The sequence below is a fragment of the Sceloporus occidentalis genome, unplaced genomic scaffold (assembly GCF_023333645.1).
Source record: "Sceloporus occidentalis isolate IW3139 unplaced genomic scaffold, rSceOcc1.0.p SCAF_7, whole genome shotgun sequence".
In the NCBI taxonomy this organism is placed as follows: Eukaryota; Metazoa; Chordata; class Lepidosauria; order Squamata; family Phrynosomatidae; genus Sceloporus; species Sceloporus occidentalis.
Window position 1 is genome coordinate 3,380,375 of NW_028316987.1, and position 12,124 is coordinate 3,392,498.

A 12,124-nucleotide genomic window follows, 5' to 3' on the forward strand; every position below is an offset into this window, starting at 1 on the left:
ATGTTCAATAGCCATCAGCCACAAATGCTCTTCAAAACAAGTGTCTTCTATACTTCAGTGCCCCTTTTATAAAGCACATGTAGCTCTTTAGCTGCCTGGAAGCCTCAAAAAAAAAATCATGGCTATAAGAATACATAATAATATGTCACGTAGCACCTGAAGAAGATCATGCTACTGTATTTCCCCCCCAACATTGTTGTTTTGAGAACACAATTATAATGGTAAGAGCTGTTTGACAGTGGAATACACTGCCTCTTTGGAGGCTTTTAAGCAGAGGCTAGATGGTGATCTGTTGGGCATTTTAGACTGTGTCTTCCTGCATGGCAGGGGGTTGGACTGCATGGTCCTTGGGGCTTCTTCCAACTCTATGAATCTATGATTCTTAGGTTCAAAGACCCAGCAACAAATAAAATAGGGGCTGGCATCTTGTTAGTGAATTATGAGGGTGTAAGTTGTATTTATGCCATCACTTCTCATAAGTAAGCCCCTTTGCCCAACAAATGCATTTCCATGTTGTCGGGCAGCAAGAGGATCAGCAAACATGCATTCAGCTATTTTGTAACAGCTGGACATCTTTCAAGGAGATCATCTGCAGGGACATCCCAAGGAATCTCACATGCTGGTCTCAGTGTGTCCAGTTGCAGTGATTCCTGAACTCTGGCCTTCCAGGTGTTTTGGACTTCAGCTCCCAGAATCCCAAACCATTGGCCAAGATGGCTGAAATTGCTGGGAGCTAATGTCCCAAAAACTGGAAGGACCAGTGTCTGGGAATCACTAGTTAACAGAAAATGGCTGGATGTGTCCCCAGTGACCCCTTGCTCTCCAGCAACATGGAAATGGCTGTGCCGAGGGGGCTGCACCTCTTTCAAGGGGGTTTGACATGTCCTATATTTCATCCTTATGTCCAGGGGTCCAGGAGGAATTCCAAAATGACCTGTTTTGAGCCAGAAAAACTTTCGTTGTGTCCTCTGGTGCCCCTGTTGAGCAATCGGTAGCTCAACAGATTTATTATTGCCGCTGCTGCAAAGGGCTTATTAGTTTTTGCCAAGCAATAAACATGGCCAAAATGTTTAGCCTGCAACAATACATCCTAATGAATACAGAAAAACTATTGAGCAGCATGATCCCAGAGTATGGCGAGAGGGGAAGGGATGAAAAGACTGTCACTGACCATGCAGTGGTTTTGTGTGTGTGTGTGTGTTTTCTAATGGAAGTGTGGTAAGGAAAGAAGGTTCTGGGTTGTTGAAGCAGATCAGTGGCACCAGGAGGAAGGGGGGAGTGTGTGATTTGGGCTGAGGAAGAAGCAGGAGGGTTGAGAGAGCAAATGGGAAAATTACAAATGAAAGTAATAACTGAAATGTAAATTCAGTCAAGGGTTTGTTGCTGGTAAAGTACAATTTTAAGTATTTGTTTTGCTCAGAGCTCTGTAAGTATATTGCAAGCCAACAAGGCATTTTAACAAAGAGAAGTTCATTGGAAAAATATGTTGGAATACATAATAAAATACAGTATATGTAATATAGCTGTAAATAAACCATATGACATGAATTTATATTTATATTAGTGTTTTAAGCTTTTATCTCGTAATGCCCTACTTTTTTCTTGAACATCCTACATTTTGCGGTGCCTTGTCCTCCTTTGTGGTTATGATACCTGGTCACCCTGGTTTGGGAGGTAGCATCAGGAGATGTAGCTATGGAGATATAGCTATGCAACACACATATATCTCCGTATGGAGGGTCTCAGCCATGAGCTTTTTAAAATACTGGATACAGTGCACACTTTCAATACCAAAAAGATATTGAAATTGAGAGTCCTGGGACACAAGTAGGGATTTTTACAGCAATGCATGTAAGTACATAAAGTCCATTCAAATTATAGAGGCTTAAATTTTGTTTTGTTTTCTCCTTTGGGGCAGCAAATAGAATGGAATGATCCTTGAGTGTGAGTTTTCACAAAATCTGCTGTGTATCTTCAAGTTGTTTCTGACTTATGCGGATCCTATGGTGGGATATCACTGAGATTTCTTGGCAAGATTTGTTCAGAGGAGTTACTATGACCTTCCTCTGAGGCTGTGCCTTGCCCAAGGTCACCCAATAGGTTTCCATGCCTGATTCGAACCCTAGTTCCACAGAGTCTAGTCCAACACTCAAGCAGCCAGTATACAATGATGGCTCTGTTTTTCACATTTATTTATTTGACATCTATTTTTACCAACTGCCATTTGTCCAGTGGTAATGAGAGGGGAAAATGTTGTTTTTGAAAAAGGTGTTATGTTCAGAGACAGTGTGGTGTAGTGGCGAGAGCACTGGGCTTGGCTGTAATAAAACCCAGCTTCAGATCTTGCCTTGGCTATGAAGCTCCCGGTTAAGCAGGTCTGCCGACTCTTTTGCTGGCAATTCTCCATGGCAATGTGACAAGCAAAAATACAGCACGTAGTGTTTGCCCCATTGCTTCATCTGCATGAAGGTTAGAAACAGTTTTTCCCCGCTCAGTGTCACCCTGGTCCACAGCTGATGAAGGACTAGTATTTGGCAGACCATGAAGGGTCAGTCTAATCTACTTTCACTGAGCCCTTGTAAGCTTGCACCACCCTTCTCTAGCCTGGCTGCCTGCAGATGCATTGGACTACAATCCCCACTATTCCCATCAAGTATGCTCAGTGGGATGATGGAAGTTGTATCCCAGTGCATCTGAAGGGTGTGGGTTTGATTAAAGCTGGATTAAAAAGGTCCTTGAAAGCCCTTGAAGGAAGGAAGGCAACAAAACAATAAACATTCTCTCTTTATTTTGAGATGGCACCCCCAATAAAGTAAAGTATAAACTGAGAGCCCAATAAAATATAAGCTAACGTCCTACATCAGAAGCTACGATGAAGAACTTCACAATGATGGAGACATATTGCTGGCAAGCTGCACAACCATGCTAGTGAACTCTGACAATGCACAATGAACCATTGCACAAAATGTCCCATTCTGCAATAGGGACTCTCATTGTGCCATATAACACACGGTACATTGCACAATGTCAGCCATGTTTATGGGTTTTCAGTGGCAGAGAATACGAAGGCTGTGCAATGACACAATTCAACTTGACGTGATTATCATAGAATCATAGAATTGGAAGAGACCGCAAGGGCCATCCAGTCCAACTATCCAGAATTGGTTTACGATGACATAACTTCCCAACAGGAAGCCAGCCATAAGATAATAGTGCTCTGCCCTTCCAACCTGGATAGAATACTTCCAAGCTTTGTGCAATGGCTTATTTAGGGGGTCATTTGTCATTTCTTTAATGCAACAATGCAAATAATCTCATTCACGCATTCTGGGTTTGTTATTTACACTGTGGAACCACATCTATGCGTATCTCTGGGAGTTTGGTTGGTCACATGTGCAAGCACTCAAATAAAGATGGAGTCAACTATGTATGTATTCAAAACATGTTCAAGGCCTACAGAGTTTTATCCCGGATCTATTCGCATCAGTTATTCACATTGCCGACAATGCAAATCTTTTTTTAAAAAATTCAGGGGAAACCCCGAGTTACTGGTCTTACTCTGTATAAAGAACTTGTCTGTTCCTAATTACTGCATATTATTTACTAAGGCCAAATGTAATGCCATCCCTTCAGAATTGCTTTATGATAGATACTCTGTGCTGCCCTTCTCTTTGAGATTTTTCCCTTCTGTTTTGCAGGAAGCTGGAACTATGCTGCATATAAAAAGGATTGCAAACAGTTGATTTCTCATTTATTAAGTCATCTACCTGGCTGATCTGATATGTTTTATACCAAAGTTCTATTATAGGATAGATGTTCTAATGTAATCCTGTTGGTTGCCAAGTTCTTGTCTTTAGTAATTAAGATTAGGAAGAAGGAACCTCCTAGAGTACATCTATTTTATTGTAATTTATGGAATGTTAAACTGTATGCTACTTAATAATGTACAATTTCTGACAGTTTGTATTGATGGGCCTGTGGGCTGCAATAATAAATACTGACTTGTTTTACTCTTCAATTACTGTTATTATTTACTCTCTGGTCCCCAACAATAAATGATAATGGAAGTATTTCCTCTTTCAAGGAAAGAGAATGCATGGAGGAAAATGTCTCTCTCCTACCCCCCATTCTAAATGGTCACCAGAACGTGCAAAAGTTTATTTTGGAATGACAACTCCCCATATCCATATATTCTGGGAATTGTAGTCCCAACTAGTTTTGAGAGTGTTAGGTCTATTTCATTCTATATAATTATAGCCCTTGGATTCCACTTTAACTGTCATGGCTCCATCATATGGGATCCTGCAATTTCTAGTTTGTTGGTGTTGAACTAGAGCTCTCTGGCAGAGAATTCTAATATCTCACTGAATTACAAATCCCAAGATTCCATAAAATAGGGGCATGGCAGTTTAAATGGAATCAAAGTACAATAATTGTGTAGTGTGAAAAATATCTCAGTCCTAAATCATTTTTCCAAGTTTATTCTATGAACATACCCATTTTGGTTCTGGTCATGCCTACTGCCGAAATGTGTGTCCTAATAGGCTTTGAAGGAGGTAATGCACATCTTAAAAGGGAAAAGATTTCCCACTCCCAGTCTTGGAGCATTAGATATGGGTAAAGGTGACTCAGATTAAAATCTGTGTTCAACCAGAAGACATACTAGGTAATCTTGGTTGTTATTGTGTGCCTACCTTCAAGTCATTTCCAATTTATGGTGACCTATCACAGGGTTTTCTTGGCAAGATTTGTTCTGAAGGGGTTTGCCTTTTCCTTCTTCTGAGCCTGAGAGAATGTGACTTGCCTCAGGTCACCAAGTGGGTTTTCATTGCAGAGTAGGGATTCGAACCCTGGTTCCCACAGGCATAACCCAATGGCCTGAAGACAAGGGTTTGCAGTTTGAGGGTACTTCCAGACTCATTTTTGAACCTAAAAGCCCAGATTTCTGCAGTGGCAAGGATTGCTTTTGCACATTTAAACCTTGTGTACCAACTGTTACTGTTCCATGAGGTGCCAGATCTGGCTACAGTGTACATGCCTTAGTTACATTCCACTTGGACTACAGTATCACATTTTACATGGGGCTGCCTTTGAAGCGTGTTTGGAAACTTCAGCAAGTTCAAAGGGCGACAGCCAAACTGGGGCAGCTTACAGGGACCAAACTACTCCCTTGTTAAAACAGCTTTACTGGCTCCCAGTTTGTTGCCAGGCTCAATTCAAAATGCTGGTTATGATCTATAAAGCTTTATATAGCTCAGATCCAGGCTGTCTGCCAGACCATAGCTCTCTGTATGTACTTGCTCAGGCCCTGAGACCATCAGGAGAGGCCCTTCTCTCAATTCCACTACTATCGCAAGCATAGTTGGTGGAGATGTGAGAGAAGGTCTTCTCAGTGGCTGACCCTAGACTCTAGAACTCCTTTCCCAAGAAAGCCAGAACAGCCCCCTCCCTGTCCTCTCTTTTTATTCCAAGAGGCTTTTAATATATAAAGTTTTTTAAAGGGCCTTTTAATCTTCTAAATGGCATTTCTTTTAACTAGAGATCTGAAATGTTTTAATCATGTGACTAGTTAAATTCTATTTTAATATTCACTTTTGGTATTTTTTAAAAAATTCTAATGCTCTTTTAAACTGTAAGCCCGCTTGAGTCTCAGTTCTAGGAGAAAGATAGGGATGATGATGATGATGATGATGATGATGATGATGACTTTTTGTGGGTTTTTCGGGCTATGTAGCCATGTTCTAGAAGAATTTATTCCTGATGTTTCGGCAGGACATGTGGCTGGCATCTTCAGGGAAATTCTCTGAAGATGCCAGCCACATCTGCTGGCAAAACGCTCTTCCAGAACACAGCCTCATAGCCCGAAAAACCCATAAAAAACTATGGATGCCAGCTGTGGAAGCCTTCAACTTCACAATGATGATATCCTTCACCTCCCTCTTTGGGCCAGATCTTGTCCCCAGCTGCCCAGAATGCAGGATGAAGCCATGCAGCAGTTCCATATATATGAAAGGCCCTGAGGCTTTGCCAGAAGAAAGGGTGTTGTGACTCTGACAAGGCTGACACAACATAAACCAAGTGCCAAACATCTGGGGGTGGCTAGTGCCTCATGTTTGTCCTCCTGTCCCTGAGGGGGAGGCCTGTGGGTTATGACTCATGGTTGAGGCACTCCGACCTTGCCCCACAGAAGGGTTGCCACTACTGCTGCTGTTGTCTGGTGTGAAGGCATGTTCCTTCTCAAACACTGGAGAGCAACCCCAGGGTTGTTTATCTACTCTGCAGCCTGCTTGGGCAGACCTGGATTAAGACAGGGCAGGGAAGTGGCAAAATTTCATCACTAAGAAGAGAGCCATTGGCCATTGATATCCCTGGAAGATCCAGCTACTGATCACAAGTCCTTGCATTCTTCAAATTACAGATGCCCTCCAAAGGTTTTGATTTGGCAGGGACAGTCCCAATTAATCCTCTATTGTCGCTGTTTTTAGGACTGATGGATTGAATGCCATAGAACAGGATGAGAATGGTGCAGACCACCAGATGTTGGACTGCAACCCTCAGGAACTCTAGCCAGCCTAGCCAATGGTGAGGAATGCTGGGAGTTGTGGTCCAACAACATATGGAAGCCCCCATGGTTTCTACCCCTGCCTTAGTATCTGAGTTATTCATAGTCAAGATCTAGGATCAGGGTTGTAGAGCAGACACAGAATTGTCATCAGACCAATCATATCATGAATTTTTGTTATCCCTTTATTGGTATTTTGAAAAACTGGTAGCCTTAGAGATGATAGTGAAGAGTACCAAAAAGCATGATAAAAGCAGAAAACAATAAGAAGACACACCCCATGTGCTCTGAGATGGTTAATGGTAACATGTGGGACTCTATAAGAAGGAATATCATGTGGGGCTATTTTTGAAGGAATAAACCATTGACTATCTGAGTACCTAGAGCTTGTCGCCTTACTGTTTTCAACTCTAGAGTTGACCCAGAAGGCTACACTCCCCAATGTAAGTTCCTTGGAAAAAGACTGATACAAATGAATAAATTTAGCTGGGTAAGGTTTGTTTGGGCAAAGTTTGCCAGAGTACTGCTTCCTCTATTGCCAAATCCTGTGTGGTTGTAAGGGAGGATTATAGCAGTAGCAATAGCAATAGCAGTCTCATTTATATATCTGTTCATACCATACTAAGCAGTTTCTAAGCAGTTTACAACTGTAAACTAATTGCCCCAAACATTTTAGTGACCTTGGAAGGATACAAGGCTGAGCTGACTTATGGCTTCATTTAGGTAGGCAGCAATGGCATTTGGGCAGTTAAATGAATGAATGAATGATGAGAAACAATAGTTCTAAAAACCCTGTGTAAACAGATGTTATGTTTGCAATGCCATTTTTATTTCATTTGGCCTCTTTTATACCCCCAGACCATTTGATTTCCTTAGAAAGTGAGCCCACTGAGAGCAGAACTAGCAACATTTACGTGAACCACTAGAAGCTGCTTGGAGCTCATGGGGCAAAGTAAGATGACAAAGGGATGAATGAAACAACTCATTTTTAAGATGTCCTGCTCTTCTCCTACAATCACCACCACAAAAATCAAAAGCACAAATAAAGAATAAATAATGTAAAAGTTAGATGCTCTGGAAGTAATCCCAAACAGAATGACAAAACATCTAAATGAAATCGCTGAAGACAGAATCACAATTATGCCATATTAACCAATGATATCTCATTGATCATTAGATTTTTGGACAGAAGAATTGATTGTCCAGTATTTAAATAAGTAAGACCTGATAGACTATGAAAAAGAAGAGGAAGACAATGATGATGAGGAGGAGGGGGAGGAAAAACTAAATTGAAGAATCATATTTTCACTTATGAACTAGCCCGTTCTCTGAGATCTGCTTGGGAACATAGGAGAGAGCCTTCTCAGTGGCTGCCCGCAGGTTCTGGAACTCTCTTCCCAGAGAAGGTAGGCTGGCATCCTCCATACTTTCTTTTCGCAGACAAGCAAAGACTTTTCTATGGTAACATACATTTGATGAGTGATGATCTAAGGCCCATCTTACACAATGCACTGGATATTGCTAAGTGCTGTGCAGGTGTCTGTGTGTATGTTTTAATGATACTGTATATGTTTCAACCTGGTTGTTTAACTGCGTTTTAGCTTTTGTGATTTGTGGATTTTTAACAATATTTTTAAACCATTGTAAGCTGCTTTGAGTACCTGGAAAAGGGTGGGATAGAAAACAAACAAACAAACAAACAAACAAATAAATAAATGGCTTCACCTCCCTCTTTAGGCCTGATCCTGGCCACAGTTGCCCTGAATTGCAGGATGAGGCCATGTAGCAGTTCCAATTGTACGAAAGCCACTGAGGCCTTGCAAGAAGAATGGGTGCAGTGACGAAATAATAATAATGTCAGGCCTCCTTATCTACAGATTTTTTTATCCATGGATTCTACCACATATATATATTCCAAAAAGTAAATCTTGATTTTGCCATTTTTTAAAACTCTGTATAAGGGACACCATTTTACTACACCATTGAGCATCTACAGGTTTTGGTATCCATTGGGGGGGGGGGGGGCTGGAACCAAACCCGAGTGGTTACCAAGGGTCCACTGAAATTAACAAGGAAGAGGAGGAGATGAGGATGATATTCATGCAGGAGGAGAAGGAAGATAGTTCAGGGAACTTAAAATAAGTATTGACTGAATAATGATGATTCCACAAACTCAGAGAAAAGTATTCTTCCCAGGCAAGTAATGTAAGCCCACCTTCACCCCCAGGGCCCCAGTTCTGCCCATGTTGTCTCTGGAACCCATTTTTCACTCCGGTATATGAATTTTTGGTGCCAAACAAATTTCTACTGATTTTTGTAGCTAGCTTGCCAGTTTTTACTTATTCAACTGGCATGATGCTACCTGTCTGTATTTACTTGCCAATGCAAGTTTGCAACGCTGCCGGGCTGTACTGAACTCTATGAAAGTTGTCCTAGTGCCTAAGCCAAGCACAACAAGTTTCCTCTTTCCAATTTTAGAAGGGAGAGCCTGCTCTGAAGAGCCAGCCTAGTGGTTTTAGCATTAAGCTACCACCCTGAAGGACCAGGGTTCAAATCCCTACTCAGGGTTCAAATCCCCACTGGCTTCTCTACTTGAGGGTTTATTTTATCCCTTATTTCTTCACAGTTGTGTGTTTTGGTAATTGGAGGTGGGTCACATTTCATTCTCTTTTCAGTACCTTTTTTAAAAACGTAACCAAATAGCCATGAGTAAAATAATGCAAGGAGGTACTTTTTTTAAAAAATCAAGAAATAACATCAGTGGGTTAGTTTTATTTTTAAAAAAAACTGCCAAAAAGGTAATGGTAAAAAAATTACTTTTCAGAAAGTAACTTTCCATATTCTTCTTCCATTCTGCCTCAGTCCTTCAGACATTTCTTTCTCTCAGAGGACAGCCTGCCATGCACCCCCTTCCTCCACCCTGCAGCAATTGCACTCATAAACAGGCACCAGTTTAGTTAGAATCTGATTTGGAGTGCAGAGGTGGAGGATATCATTGGTTAATATGGCACAAACTTTTCCCATTATAACACCTAGTATCCACTTGCTAGCATGGGGTTGCTTCGTGAAAGACACTGTACTGTTGCCAATGTTCAAGTAAGATCTTAGTCCATTTGGCTTTTGTGCACAGAATGCGAGGAGCATGATTTTGTCCTTTGTCTTTGGTAGCAAAGTCTCTTAGATGGATCCTGGGATAGGGGATCATAAGATAATAGGTATTGAACAGCCTGGAGTGTGATAAACTCTGAGCTGATGTATGTGTGAGAAAACATGCAGCAGGATACATGGATACTAATCCCTAGCCATCCCGTATAATGTGTACTTAGATGTGGCCTCCCAAGTAAGTGTGCCTGGGATAATTGGCAGGCAGCCTTTATGATACCTAGGAGGGCTCAATGGCAATGTCTTAACACTTCTTAGCGCTTGGTCATTTTGTACATTTCTGATGGATAATGCTGAGAAGCTCAACTTCCTAGGAGTCTTGCCATGCCTTGACACTGTAGAAATAACACAGTCTGATACCACTTTAAGTGCTGTCGCTTCATCCTATAAAATCTTGGGATTTGTAGTTTCACAAGATCTTTAGCCTTTGCTGCCAAAGAGTGCTGGTGCCTCAGAAAACTACAAAACCCAGGATTCTGTAAGATGAAGCCATGATTAAAGTGATGTCAATTTGCATTAGTTCTAAGTGTAGATGCACCCTTGGTGCTCTGATTTTGCCAGATCATGTCAAGGAGAGTTTACCCCTTCCAGCCTATTCTTGGGGGGCTTTGAGACCCACTCACCCCCATTCCAGGGTCCATGAATCTAAGTTCATGTTTTTATTTCAGAGGATCTCAAATGCCACCCATGCCATCTCCAGGCAGTTGGCTCTGATCAGATGCTATATATGCAGCCTCACTCTCTCTTGTGCTTTTTGGGTCTATGAGCTAAATGCAGAAAAGAGAGAGCAAGTAATAAGACATGGCAGAAAGAAAATATTGTTGCATTACAATTGCCACATGCATTACATTTTTAATTCTAAGGCCTAGACATCCTGAAACAGGGAACTTGTGCCATCAGCCTCAATTGCCCTTGCCTTCATCCTGCTTTGGTTGTAATACCTGTGGGTAGAAGCTGGCCTAAGTATGCACTCCAAACCAGATTCTATCTAAACTGGTGCCTATTTGTGAGTGCAATTGCTGCAGGGTGGAGGGAGACCTTTGATTCCTAGAATCATAGAATTCAATGTTGTTCAATCCTGTTGTTGGACTACTAAAGAGTTAACCCAAGTCATCACTCCATGCAGACACACACCCCAAGGTTTTCTGCACAGCTTTCTCCTTTTAGGGCTGCGTGCAAACAGGATCCTTGTGCCGGCGGGTGGGCAGACATTGTGGAGACAGCAGTATTTTACTTCAGCTGCCAACTAAAAATGAGAGAAAGAGAGAGAGAACAAGAGAGAAAGAGAAATAAGAAATGGGAGGGTGTTGACTGGCATGTTCAAATCCATGCTGGAGGGTTCATTTACACACATACACACACACTTAAACTTGGGTTGCATCTATGGTTTTGTTAAATGGGACTTCAAAGTGGAAGTAGCAAGGCTAGAGTGCGTGCTCTGCATGTAAAAGATGTTTGGTTCAATCCCTGGCATCTCTTGTTTAGAGTTAGGTAGGAAAGTTCAATCCACAGTCTTGAAGAACCGCCAGACATCATAGGTGATACTGAGTCAGTTGGATCTCCCTGGGTATGAGGGAGCTTCTGAAAGGAAAATGGTATGACAGTCCAATAACTCAGTTAAAGAAGGAAAACCCAGCAGGGTTGAGCTGTGAAACCCATTTTCAAGACCAAATATGAAATTACATTAAAGACATAGACTCTGGGCATGTGCAGAATAGTTCCCTTTACTTGTGAGGCTGTCACTCTTGTTGTTTCTTCTTCTCAGGATGATGCCACATTGCACCCCCTAAACACAGCTGTTCAAGGAACATAGGAAACTATGGCTGCACCGGCACTGCAAGAAATAATGCAGTTTGACACTGCTTTAATGACCATGGGTCCATCCTATGGATACCTGGGATTTATAGTTTGTTGTAGCACCTGAACTCTCTGACAATGAAGGCTAAATATCTCACAAAATTATAAACCCCACGATTCCATAGAATTGAGCCATAGCAGTTAAAGCAGTATCAAATTGCACTAATTCTGCAGTGTGGATGTAGCCTCTCTTTTTGTTCCACCAGTTAGAGCTTTGCAGACCAGATGGATTCCAGGAAAGCTTGTGACAGATTGATGTTTTTAATTCTCATGACTCCAATTGTACAAAATCTTGGGAGGTACTTAGAATTTTCTGCTAAAGAGCTTTAGTGATATAGATCAGGGGAGTTCTCATGCAAGGTGGTCTTAGTCTCTCATCATGCTACAAATTGCAGGATACCATAGGATGGAGTGACAACAATTTAAAGTGATATCAAACTGCTACAAGTGTGTAGTGGAGACAGTCAGAGAGACCCACCCACTCTCAATTAAGAAAGAAGGAATCCTTTTCCTCAACACTTGAAGGAAATCAAGAGAAATGGT